This window comes from Lissotriton vulgaris, chromosome 1_1, assembly GCF_964263255.1.
Source record: "Lissotriton vulgaris chromosome 1_1, aLisVul1.2, whole genome shotgun sequence".
In the NCBI taxonomy this organism is placed as follows: Eukaryota; Metazoa; Chordata; class Amphibia; order Caudata; family Salamandridae; genus Lissotriton; species Lissotriton vulgaris.
Window position 1 is genome coordinate 1,149,777,935 of NC_141685.1, and position 12,137 is coordinate 1,149,790,071.

A 12,137-nucleotide genomic window follows, 5' to 3' on the forward strand; every position below is an offset into this window, starting at 1 on the left:
GCGCACGTATTGCTCTTGCAAAGCTAACTCTCCCCTGGTATGACGGGGGCATGGCGCTCCCGGATATCAGGAGGTACTATTGGGCCTCCCAGTTGTCCGCAATCAACCACGCAATGTATGCACCCAGCCCAAATTCGGCTTTCGAGATGGACAAGCATCAGTTGCCGGGCGGTAACTACAACAGGGCGCTCTATTCTCAGACAGCGGGGAGGAATCTAACGGGACCCACCAAGATTGCTGTGTGTGTGTGGAAGGATGCAAATGCGGCCATGGGATGGAACGATCGATTGACACGAGCGACCCCTTTGTATGCGTCGGAAAGACTGGGAAGCCTCTGGACAACAAAAGGTTTTGAGAAGTGGGATATGATCGGTATAAGCAGAGTGGGTGACCTTTGGGTGAAAGGCGCGGTTAAGACCTTTGAGGTACTTCAGAATGAGTATGAGTTGAGTGATAGAGAGTTTTTCAGGTATGCACAGGTCCGCCATGCCTTGACGTCGGTCTTCGCTGCCGACACTAATGTTCCCGAGGACCGTATACTCGATGGTCATCTGCCCGATGGTACGATTTGATTGATTTATAAGAAGTTAATCAACAATCATGCAGATCTCCTTGTGCGTCTCAGGGAGGCCTGGACTGGAGACGGGTTGGAGTTGGATGACGAAGACTGGCAGTCAGCACTGTCTTCCCCGAAAGAGGTCGGCATTCCCGCCCGTCTCCGTCTCGTTCAACTTAAAATTCTTCACCGGGTGTATGTTACTGGTCCTCGTTTGGTTGCCATGGGCTTCTCCTCGGATGGGTTATGCAAGCGCGGGTGTGGTTTGAGTGCTACTTTCCTCCATTTCATTTGGGAATGCCGGGAGGTGGCTGCGTATTGGACTCGTGTGCATGCTGTAATGGAGTGTGTCACCGGGGTTGCTCTGCTGCCTGAGGCTCAGAGATGCTTGTTGAATGTGTGGGAGCCGAATGATTACCACGTCGCTCAGGCCCGGTGGGCGGCCCTTGGGAACATGATCGCAAAGAGGGATATTGCGCAGCTGTGGGGTTCCCGACGGCCCCCCACCATGTCAGTATGGAAGGAGAATATGGACTGGTGTATGTTTAGAGAGAAGACTGTATTTGGCTAGGGGCAAGCATAGGGCGTGGAATGGAATCTGGGGTCAATGGAACGCTTATCGAGGGAACATCTGTACACCCCCGTTTGAGGACAATCCGGACATTTCTTTATCCCCCTGATCCTGACATTCCTGCAAGAATGTACTCTTTTTTCCTAATTTCCTGACTTCCCCACTGACTCCCCCCCCACGCGGCCATCTCCATTGCTTGCCCGGTTATCTACTCTGTATTGAGGGTCCCCCCCGTTGGAGCACGACTTGGTCCATAATGCTTTCCGCCTTGAGATTTGTTTTTCTGTTTTTCTTTTTGTTCTTTTCTAAAAAAACAAAAATAACTATATCCTGATTCCATCCTGTGTTGCTGAGAATTGTATCCTGTATTTTGCCGGACCTCTAGGGGATCGGTGGCTGTTTCGTGATGTTCAACGACTGCTTTTTATGCTCTAGCGGCCGGCCCCTGTGGTTGTAGGCCCATACTTGTAACTATATTTGCATTCCACAATAAAGTTTTTTCCAAAAAAAAATAATACATAGAACCATTGTGCTTGACCTTGTCTGCTGCTTTATGTCCTTTGGTAGTCACTACTAACCAGCAGGTCCAGGACACACAGCCATATTACGGCTCACTGACGCAATAGGAAACACCCGAGTACGTCCTCCCAGGAACAGTTCTCCAAAAATATAAAGATGGGGATGATCCCGATTATTTCCTTTTGAATTTTGAGTGGGTGGGATCCACAGCTGCTTGGCCCCAGGGGAGGTGGGGTCAATATACCACCCCACTTCTCTCAGGTGAATTAAAAGCTGCTTATCAAGCAGCCAATCCGGCTGGGACTACAGCATATGAAGATGTGAAGAAAGCAATTGTTAAAAGTTTGGGGTTCGATCAGAAACACTATAGGAACAAATTTAGAAAGGCAAGATGGTCAGTTGGAGACATTCCTCTGGCTTTATACTACCGGATAAGAGACATTGGCAACTGATGGCTAACACCGCATGTATCCACAGTAGAGAAAGTAGTAGAAAATATCTATCTAGAACAATTCTTGAAGGCCCTATCGCCTAGTACACGGCCGTGGGTAAAGCAACACCTGAATCTCAATCCCACATCGGCAGAGATCGCTTGTGCCTTTCACAGGGCTCCTGATTTTAGAGCTGGTATCGCACGGCCCCAGTTCATTCTTCCCCCAAAACGGTCCCAGTCATATCCGTCCTGAGAACCTCCATTAGACCAGAAAGCAAGCCCCAGATACCACCCGCCCAGTCCTTAGACCACCGTCCCACCATCAGGCGCTAGTGTACAGGGCCCACAATGTTTCAGCTGTGCCGAATGGGGCCATATAGCCAGGCAATGTCGCCACCGTACCACATGAGTAGAACCTATGGAGGTGCGTTCTACCCGGGGCAGGATTTTCTTAACGAGCAAGGGTCCTCACCTGTATAAGGAGGAGGTGTTTCTCAACTGTAAGAAAAAGCAAGCGCTACTAGACACTGAGTGTCCCGTCACAGTAGTGGATGAGTCATCGATCGCCCCTCCCCAGATTAGAGATACAGAACAAGTGAGGGTAACGTGTACATGGGGACACCAAAACGTACCCCGTGGCAGAAGTCTTGCTAGAGGTAGACAACGATCCCCACCTACGGAGGGTAGGTGTAATACCCTCCTTACCAGAAGCAGTCATTATAGGGATTGACCACCCCAAATTCGAGACATACATGGAAGGAACAAAACGAAATGCCCGGGCCTGCTTACAAGAAGCCCCTTTTAGCAGGATTGAATTAGAGGAGCCAGACATTAGGGTTAAGAAAAGTAGACAGGAGAAACAACGGGAGAAAAGGGATTTTTCCTACTCGCAGCTGTCATGTCCTGCCTTTCCTCTTTCCCTCTCAGACACTGACGGAACAAATCCCAGTAGCTTCCATACAGCCCAACAGGAGGACAGTTCTCTCACACACGCCTGGGAGCAGGTCCATGAACAACGACGGAACAGGTAGGACCTTATTTCTTGGTAAAAAGAGGGTTGTTGAATAGAGCTGTAAAGGGGGATCCACAGTCTAGAATACAAGTAATTGTACCAACCTCCTTTGGGAACATGTACTCTTGTTGGCTCATAATAAAGTAGGGGGTGGACACTACGGCAAGGAGAACACCCTAAAGTATCTCCTGGAGAAATTTTACTACCCAGGTGTGTACAGAGATGTAGCGAAACACTGTGCTGCTTATGCATGTGGTCAATACACAAATCCTGGGGTTGTCACAAAGGCCCCGCTACAGCCATTGCCTATCATTGATATCCCCTTTAAGCGGGTTGGAATGGACCTGGTAGGCCCCCTGACTCCCTCAGCCAGAGGACATAGCTACATCCTAAATATAGTAGATTATGCCAGTCGTTACCTCGAGGCCTTCCCTTTGTCAAGCATGACTACTCCTGCTGTCGCACAAGCCATGGTAACTCTGTTTTCAAGAGTAGGATTTCCGTCCGACAGCCTAACGGACCAGGGGACCCCTTTTATGTCCTGTCTGATGATGCAGATGTGTATGATACTGGGGATAGACAGGATCAGGACCTCGGTTTATCATCCACAGACAGATTGGCTTGTGGAGCGTTACAACAAAACAATTAAAAACCTGCTCCGCAAGGTCATCTCAAAAACTGGGAGGGACTGGGACCAGAAGCTGCCCCGGGTTATTTTTGCTCTACGGACGCACGAACAGAGGTCCACTGGGCACTCCCCTTACGAGCTGCTGTTACGCGAAACCCTAGAACCCTACTGGACATAGCGGCTGAACAGCGGGAGGAAGAAGACGAGGAGGGAAAACCCCTATTGAAATATGCCTATGACCTTAAATCCTCCTTAACACAGCTGTGGGGCATGGTACATGACAACATGAAAGAGGCACAAGAGACACAGAAAAGATATTATGACCAGAACAGCCACCTAAGAGAATTCCAACCGGGTGAGAAGGTCCTTCTTTTACTCCTTTCCACTGAAGATAAGTTGCTGATGAAGTGGCACAGGCCATATGTGGTAGAGAAAAGAGTGACACCAGTCACCTATAGTGTATTACTGCCCTACCGCGTTGGGGGTAAGCAGATCTACCACGTGAACCTCTTTAAAAAATGGGAGGAATCACAGCCTTCCCTATTGGCGAGAACTCCTGCCTACCTTGCCTGTACCAACAAACCGTTAGAAATACCCCTGCTGTCTGTCCAAGCCTCCGTAGTCCAAACCGTGCCCACTGGGGAGAGGTATCACTGATACAAAAGACCCAGTTAGGGGCTTTGATGAAGACCTTTCCTGCCCTGTTTTCCACGAGTCCCGGTGTGGCGCGGTGGAGAAGCAGACCAGGACTACAAGATATTTTCCCTATGCCGGTTTTATTTGTGATTCGTTCACAACAGGGTGTTATGGCAGTCGTAGTCTTGATCCCCTGTCTTCCTCATCTTCTGCTCTACTCGTGTGGATTGCTTCCGGGGTAGGAACGTCTTTTCTCCGTGGACGGCAGGTATACCAAAAAGGAAAGGGAAAATAAATAAAAGGGTCATAAGGAAGGTGATTTGCCTTCTATCGTTTGACGCGGGGAACGAGGAGTGCGAGGGGATATCACCACATACCATCGCCAGTGTTATCATGCACTAGAAGCGACTGGCTTAGATAACGCAGGCCGGGGCAGTTTCTCTCTCCTCTGCCACCTCCTCCCTTAGGCCCGTCCGTAACACGCCCCCAGTCCTGGCCAAACAGTCAACGCACCTTGTGCAGCCACCACACTCCAGGGCCGTGGCAGGCTTCCGTGTGTTGCCAGCTAGGGTCTGGCTGCCTGCCCGTCTGTTACTCCACCAGCCGTCTCCAGTCCCGAGGATGTTGCTTTTAATGGCGCTGGTTCCTCTTGCTCCTGCCAGGGTCCCGAGCCTTTCCAAGGTCGAACGACAAAGGTCTCCACCAGCTGTTTCTCCCGCTCCGAGTCCGGTGTCTCTGAGGGTCCCAACGAGAACGCCACTCCTCCTGCGTCTTCTGCTTTAAGCCCCAGTAGGTTAGGTGATTCTCTCATGTGACCCGGGAGCATTATGGGCTTAAAGGCACAGTGGTCCTCGAAAGCGTCTGCAAATACAGAAGGGGACAAGGAGAAAAGTAAGGTGGAACGTGTTCCGTTGTCGTCGATGTGGGTGTCATGAAATGCTAGTCATGCTCGTCCTCCTCACACCCAGGTTAACCACCTTGGTCCTACACAAGATCGTGTCCCTGGAAACAAAGATCATAAAATAAAATCCCTGTTGCATCCCGTAGGGAAGCAGTGGAAAAGGAAGTGTCCGACATGCTCCAGTCAGGAATAATCGAACTCTCCCATAGTAATTGGTACTCCCCGGTGGTAATCGTGCCGAAACCAGACGGTAGTCTGCGTTTTTGCATTGATTTTAGACAAGTAAATGCAATAACCAAGTTCGATACATATCCCATGCCCAGAATAGACGAGAAGGTCGAACGTTTGGGTAAAAAAGCCAGGTATATGTCGACCCTTGACCTAACAAAAGGGTACTGGCAGATCCCCTTGACTTCCAACTCCAAAGAGAAAACAGCATTTGCAACTCCCTCGGGACTCTACCAATTCAATGTGCATCCTTTTGGATTACATGCGGCGCCAGCAATATTTAAAAGATTAATGGATCATGTACTAAAGCCCCACCAAAAGTGCCTATCTTGACAATATTGTTGTTTTTAGCCAAACCTGGGAGGAACACTTAGTACATCTAGAATCCATTTTCTCGACATTACAATTAGTTGGACTTACCATTAACACAAAGAAGTCCCTACTGGGTACGAACACGATACAGTATTTAGGTTATACTATTCAGGAAGGAGATATCAAGCCCCAAGTAAACAAGATAGAAGCCATTAAGACCATCCCTAGACCCACAACAAAACAAGAGGTCTGTTCTTTCCTGGATTTTATAGGGTACTATCATAGAATCAAACCCCATTTTTCTTCCGTAGCCAGTTCCCTAACGGATCTCCCGTCTAAAGCTCACTCCACACGCATACACACCTGGACTCCAGAACACAAGGATAGTTTTAGGGCCCTAAAACGTGCCATATGTACAGCCCCAGTGTTGCGTTGTCCTGATTTTGACCAAACATTTGTCCTCCAAACTGATGCTTCAGGCCACGGTCTGGGTGCTGTGCTATTCCAACCTGATTACAGCGATGAACTAAAACCCATATTACATATCAGCAGAAAACTGCTCTCCCGGGTAACCAACTATTCAACAATAGAAAATGAGTGTTTAGCCATCAAATGGGCCATAGAGTCTCTACAATACTATCTGATAGGAACAAAGTTCCTTGTCCTCACAGATCATGCCCCTCTTACTTGACTTGCGAAGAATAAAGACACCAATCCCCGCATCCTTAGATGGTTTCTCACCTTACAACCTTTCTCATTTCAGACCATACATGTTCCAGGTGCGAAACAAGTGATAGAGAGCAATAGTATCCAGGCAATAATAATAGGAATAACTGGCAAAAAGAAATTTAGTACAATAATATATAAACACAGGTAAAAGAAAGTAAGATAACCATTAATCATAATCACATATAAAATTTAATATCATTGATACAAATTGATAAAAAAATTTAAATTATTAACATCAAATAGAAAATGACAATAAAAGAAAACAGATAAGTTAGTCTCTTTATCTCAAAAGGGGAGGTAGAAACTGTGTTGGTTCCCACTGCTGATAGCTCGAGTTGGTGTCAACGCGTTTCGACACAGAGTGTCTTCATCAGGACCTTATCAGCTTATTTTTAAAATCATGGGAGGATAACAGGAAGACTTTTACTTGTGTTTAAATTGATATATTTCATCAAATTTGATAAATTGCACTAACATTTAATGCCAGAGAATATTTATGATACATTTTACCGCAGAAAAAGGACATTTGGAAAGAACAAGATAACAAAGTATATACATTCAGATTTTAACAATTTTTTTATATATATAAAACATTTTTTGAAGTTTCTAATTCTTTCAAATAACTACTTTATAACACGATCTTTAATTAAGCTTAACAGTAAAACTGCATTGCATACACACATCATTATAAAAAAGGATGGTGAATAGGTCCCATAGGGACATACACAAACAATTTATATTCTGGTCCTTAGAATATAGAAAAGAGGAGAAGTTGGGATTCCAGGTATTGTCATCCTACCTAATTTTGAAGTTATTTTGGCAAGAAGGGGGGGGGGCATTTTTTATGAGTTTTATTATAATAAAGGAAAACAGGAACGGTGATACCCTATGTTCTAATCTTAAGACTCATTCAAAGGTCACTATTTAGTGTGAAGATCGCACTATTTTAATAATCATAAAGATTTGAATTGCTAAAGTCTATGTTGTTAACGCTAATACTATAGCTGTAAGTTGATGTGGACCGACATTTAAATATGTATAGAGTTCTATTCTGCAATTACAAACTAAGCATACTTTATATAGCCTATGTAACCAGGCTGTACAACATGTTTGTTCATATTCATGGCAATTGCATACCTGAAACTGTTTCTCAAAAGTATCTTCAAAGTTTGTAAGTTCAATCGATATAAAAAAAGCAGTGCTATAAAATATCAGTCATTCCGCTATTAGGAAAGGGGAGACAAGAGCACAGGGTGTCTCAATTAGAACTGTACATAGGATCTTGCCAAGGTTCGCATAACTACTAATGTATCTGGTGTGTCTGTAAAGATTACCTTTATTTTTGGAAATATTTAAATCCAGCTAGTGTGTCAGGTATCATCGTCACTCGGTACTCATCTTGTCTCCAACCATTAACTCTGTAGGGAAACCGATACAGTATATCGAGTCCAGATTTCTCTAAAAGAGGCCCATGTATTAGCGAGGTTTTTCCTAGCGTGAAAAGCTTACCTTAAGTAATTAATCTGAGCGTGTTGCTATAGGCCTCCAAGGTACAGGACCATAGGTTGCATAACACGTATTTAGCCAGTATATTTTCCTTTGTATAAGAAAGAAAAAAAAGGAAGAAAAGAGGGCAGGTGTTTACTAAAATGCCTGCATATGGCGAAACATGATATTAACAAGAAAGATAGAATAAACATGTACGTAGTGTAGACAAGCTGTCAACCGGCGTGTAACAGTGTTGCAAGAAATCAAACGCGGTTACAATTTACAGCAGGACAAATGGGCTCGAAAACACGGTCTCTGTAATTGGAACACAAAGAGAAACGTGACTCAGACGGTTACAAATTAAAACCGTGCAAGAGAACCAAAAGTCGCTTGATTTTCTTAGTCTAGTGGTACTATTTCTCCATAGCGGGATAAATCTTAAAAAGAGCAAGACTAGACCGTTCTTATCACATGCCTTTGTGGCTGAAGGCGAAGTTGTTCGCTGATCAAAAGAAAGTGATTATTTTTTGATGGTGCCGAGATACTCAATAGATACTGTCAATCACTCACTCGGAGTGCATATTTATATAAACGCATAATTTTGTTCACGAAAAATGCGACTAAGCTTAGTTAAATGTTTACAAACGGCACAGTTTAGCAAACCGCGAGACGCATACCTGCTTTGTGATTGTGATCCAGCGTGGTTAATGGCGGCAAGAGAGTCCGTAGCGAAGGTCAATTTAATATATGGTCCCCAGATGGAGGACGTATCAGATATTAAACTGATAAGAACAGATACTACACTTGATCTTAGCCAAAAGGCCGAGAAGCGATACAGGTGCGAAACACGTCAGTGCTGATTACCTGTCTCTGCACCCATCTTCTGAATGGCTCCAAAGTCCATTCCTAAGGGGGGAGATGTGTGAGGATCTCGAGAGTACACCAGACCGGAAGTGGAGTAACACGAGCCTGGACACAGGAAAAACACCGGAAGAACCCAGCGGTCCAGTGGTGCTGGGGAGATGCAACATCCGGACGTCATTACAGGCGGACGAACATAAGGGCAGAAATTCAAACACAGAGGGAAGCGGCGGTGGGAAAGTCAGAGAAGAAGGAGGAGAGACGGAGGAGAAACCGAAGAGTGGAGAGCCCGACGGGAGAGGAGCCCCGCAGAGGTGGAGACGGAAGTCCGGACACCCCTGGAGCAGTATACATTGCGGACAAGACCGGCAGCCCAGAAAAGGGAGAGGAAGCCCCGGGTCACAACACCACGGTCCTGATCCTGGGTCGTGGCCCAAGGCAAGTAGCGTTGAAGGTATCGTTCTGGTGGGGGTGGTGGGGTGGTACGGGGAATAAGGACACGTGTGGTTCTTGACGCGAATCCCCATCGCTAAACCTTCAGCGGGTTTTTCCCGTTTCCTTCCCCTGCACAACACTTGGTGGTGGTAGCCCTTAGACCCAGAATAGGAGGCGTTGAGCTAATCCCAGTATTTCTTCTTCCTTCCCCTTCTTTTGGAGCACTGGGGCGAGGGTGGAAGCAAGACCCCCGGATATACTGAATACAAGCTCCTGAAGACGGTCAAGAGGGAGAAGACGATCCCTAGCTATTCTTTTGTTATTTTGTTTGACCCAGTCTGTTCTCTTTTTTGAATAATTCATCGGGTCTAAGGGACGGATAAAACGATGTACCCCTGAACGATGGCCACACAAGAAAAGAAAGACTTTGAAAAGCTTCTAATGTGTGTGGCCCGTGTTCCCTTCCACCTATCAGGCCATCGTGCCGCTTACACGCTCCTAAGATGCTTGTGTCCAGTCCAGGGAGGACCTAGCCTGGCAGCTCAGGCTGGACTGTTCCCATTGGGCACAGGGTCAAAACTGATTTGCATACGGCTGGGTTCAAACTGGATCAGCATGGTGGGCAAAGAAACAATGGATTTAGGCCCAGATCTCTGCACTGTGGTGAATGTATGACATTGTTCTGCATTCTATCCATCAATTGTTCTTTTTGTTATAGTCTATGCAAAGCATGTGTATCTACAGCACAGATGCCTCGTACGGATAATGTTAGTTACCCAGTAAGCATCTGTTCTTGGCAAGTAGAGCTGTAGATTCACATGCGCCCACCCGCCTCACTAGGTACCTGTAGTTGTTGCAGTTCTTAATTATACATTCATACATATGGACAGCTCTATACTACACTTACTTACTCCATTCTCACCCTCTTGCAGGAAAACAATGGAGTCGATGACCATGCACGCTATCCCCGAAAGGAGGAGTGACCTCACCGCATGACTAGGAAAAACTTCTTTGAAGAAAAATAACTTGCAAACATCCGGACCCAGCGGTAGATGGCAGGAGTATGCAAAGCATGTGAATCTACAGCTCTACATGCCAAGAACAGATGCTTACTGGGAAAGTAATATTATCCTTCTAAAGGGCATTACTCCTCTCTTTCCTCCTTCTCCTTTCTTAATGCTCCAGTGGGACTTGAATCTTGTTATTACTTTCCTTATGGGTGTTCCCTTCGAGCCACTACATAATTGTCCTCTTCGTCTTCTAACCTTGAAGAGCACTTTCTTACTTGCCATCACATCTGCTCGCAGGGTGAGTGAGCTTAAGGCTCTTTTGCCTAAGCCTCCTTTTCTTGCAGTTCATCCGGACAAGGGGGTCCTTCGCAATAGGCCCTCTTTTCTGCCCAAAGTGGTTACCTCTTTCAGATAGGTCAGACCATCACGTTGAATACCACCTTTTTGCCTCCGCACCCTTCCAAAGAGGAGAAACTCCACTATCTGAATCCTTCTACCTTGACCGCACAAGAGATTTCTGAGTAGATGATCAACTTTTCGTGAGTTATGTGGGCGCTAAGGAAGGTCAGGCCGTGCATAAACATACCATCTCTTGATGGGATGTCCTATGAATCAAAATCTGCTATTCTTTGGCGAAAAAGGACCCTCATTTAGGACTGCCCGCCCATTCCACCAGGGCGATGGCTGCCACTACTTCTTTGGGACGTGGAGTTCCACTCAATGACATCTGCCAGGCAGCCATGTGGTCATCTTTGCACACGTTCACCAAACATTATTGCTTGGATACCCAAGTGCGGAGAGACGGCTCTTTTGGCTGTTCTGTTCTCCAGGATTTTCTAGTGTGAACTTGGTTCGCAGACCCACCTCCGGGGTTGGCATTGCTGGGGTATCTATTCTAAGGTAAGGAATCTATAGCTAATTGTCTCTTTCAGATGAACAAGTTACTTACCTTCAGCAACGATATAGCTGTTAGAGACATATATTAGTTATTGATTCCTTCCCATCTCACCCATCCTCCCTGTCTGTTCAGTGAACTGACTTCTAGTGTAAGGGACTCACTTTCAGGGCCCTAGTTTGTGCACAAGCGGTCAGTGTCTTGCATGGCTCTGCTCTTCTGGCATGGAAAGTCGTATCAGAACTGACGTCAGGAAGAAGGGGCACATCTAAGTAGGCACCATGACGCCATCCCAGTGGCCAGATACAGTCTGATGCCTGGGAGTAATTCTAAGGTAAGGAATCTATAACTCATGGATGTCTCATACAGATATATCGTTATCGAAGGTAAGTAACTTGTTAGTTTCTCCAGAAGTGGAAGAATAACACAACAGACGTGGGTTTTACAACTAATACAATTTGGATATTGCATAGATTCTAACAAAACAATCCAGAAATGGGACCAGGGAAAAGGTACATTCAAGGGAGGAAACGGCCATCTACTTAGAGTTAGAGAAGTTGCTATCAAAGAAGGCCATAGAGTTTGTCCCAAGACTGGAGAGAAACCAGGTAAACTACTACACATACGTTCTAATTCCAAAGGTAGATGAATCACTCAGACCAATTCTAGATCTCAGTTTTTTAAACAAGTTCATAAGAACTCAAAAATTCCAGATAACTACCCTACAGGAGGTAATACCCCAGATACAAGTGGCCGATTATATGGCCTCAATAGACTAGAGATTCCCATGAACGCAAGCCACATTACATTTCTCAGGTTTGTGATAGACAAAGGGACATTGTCCTTTCAAAGTACTGGCTTTTGGGATAAAATCAGCACCAAGAGTGTTCAAAGTACCTAGAAACAGTGGCGGAACACTGTGT

The 12,137-nt window shown here is 45.9% G+C and overlaps 1 pseudogene; it reads right to left on the reverse strand.

The window, feature by feature from the left end:
• Window positions 1–8,729: 8,729 nt before the first annotated feature.
• LOC147748829 (U2 spliceosomal RNA) lies at window positions 8,730–8,847 on the reverse strand (annotated as a pseudogene).
• Between the last annotated feature and the right edge of the window lie 3,290 nt (window positions 8,848–12,137).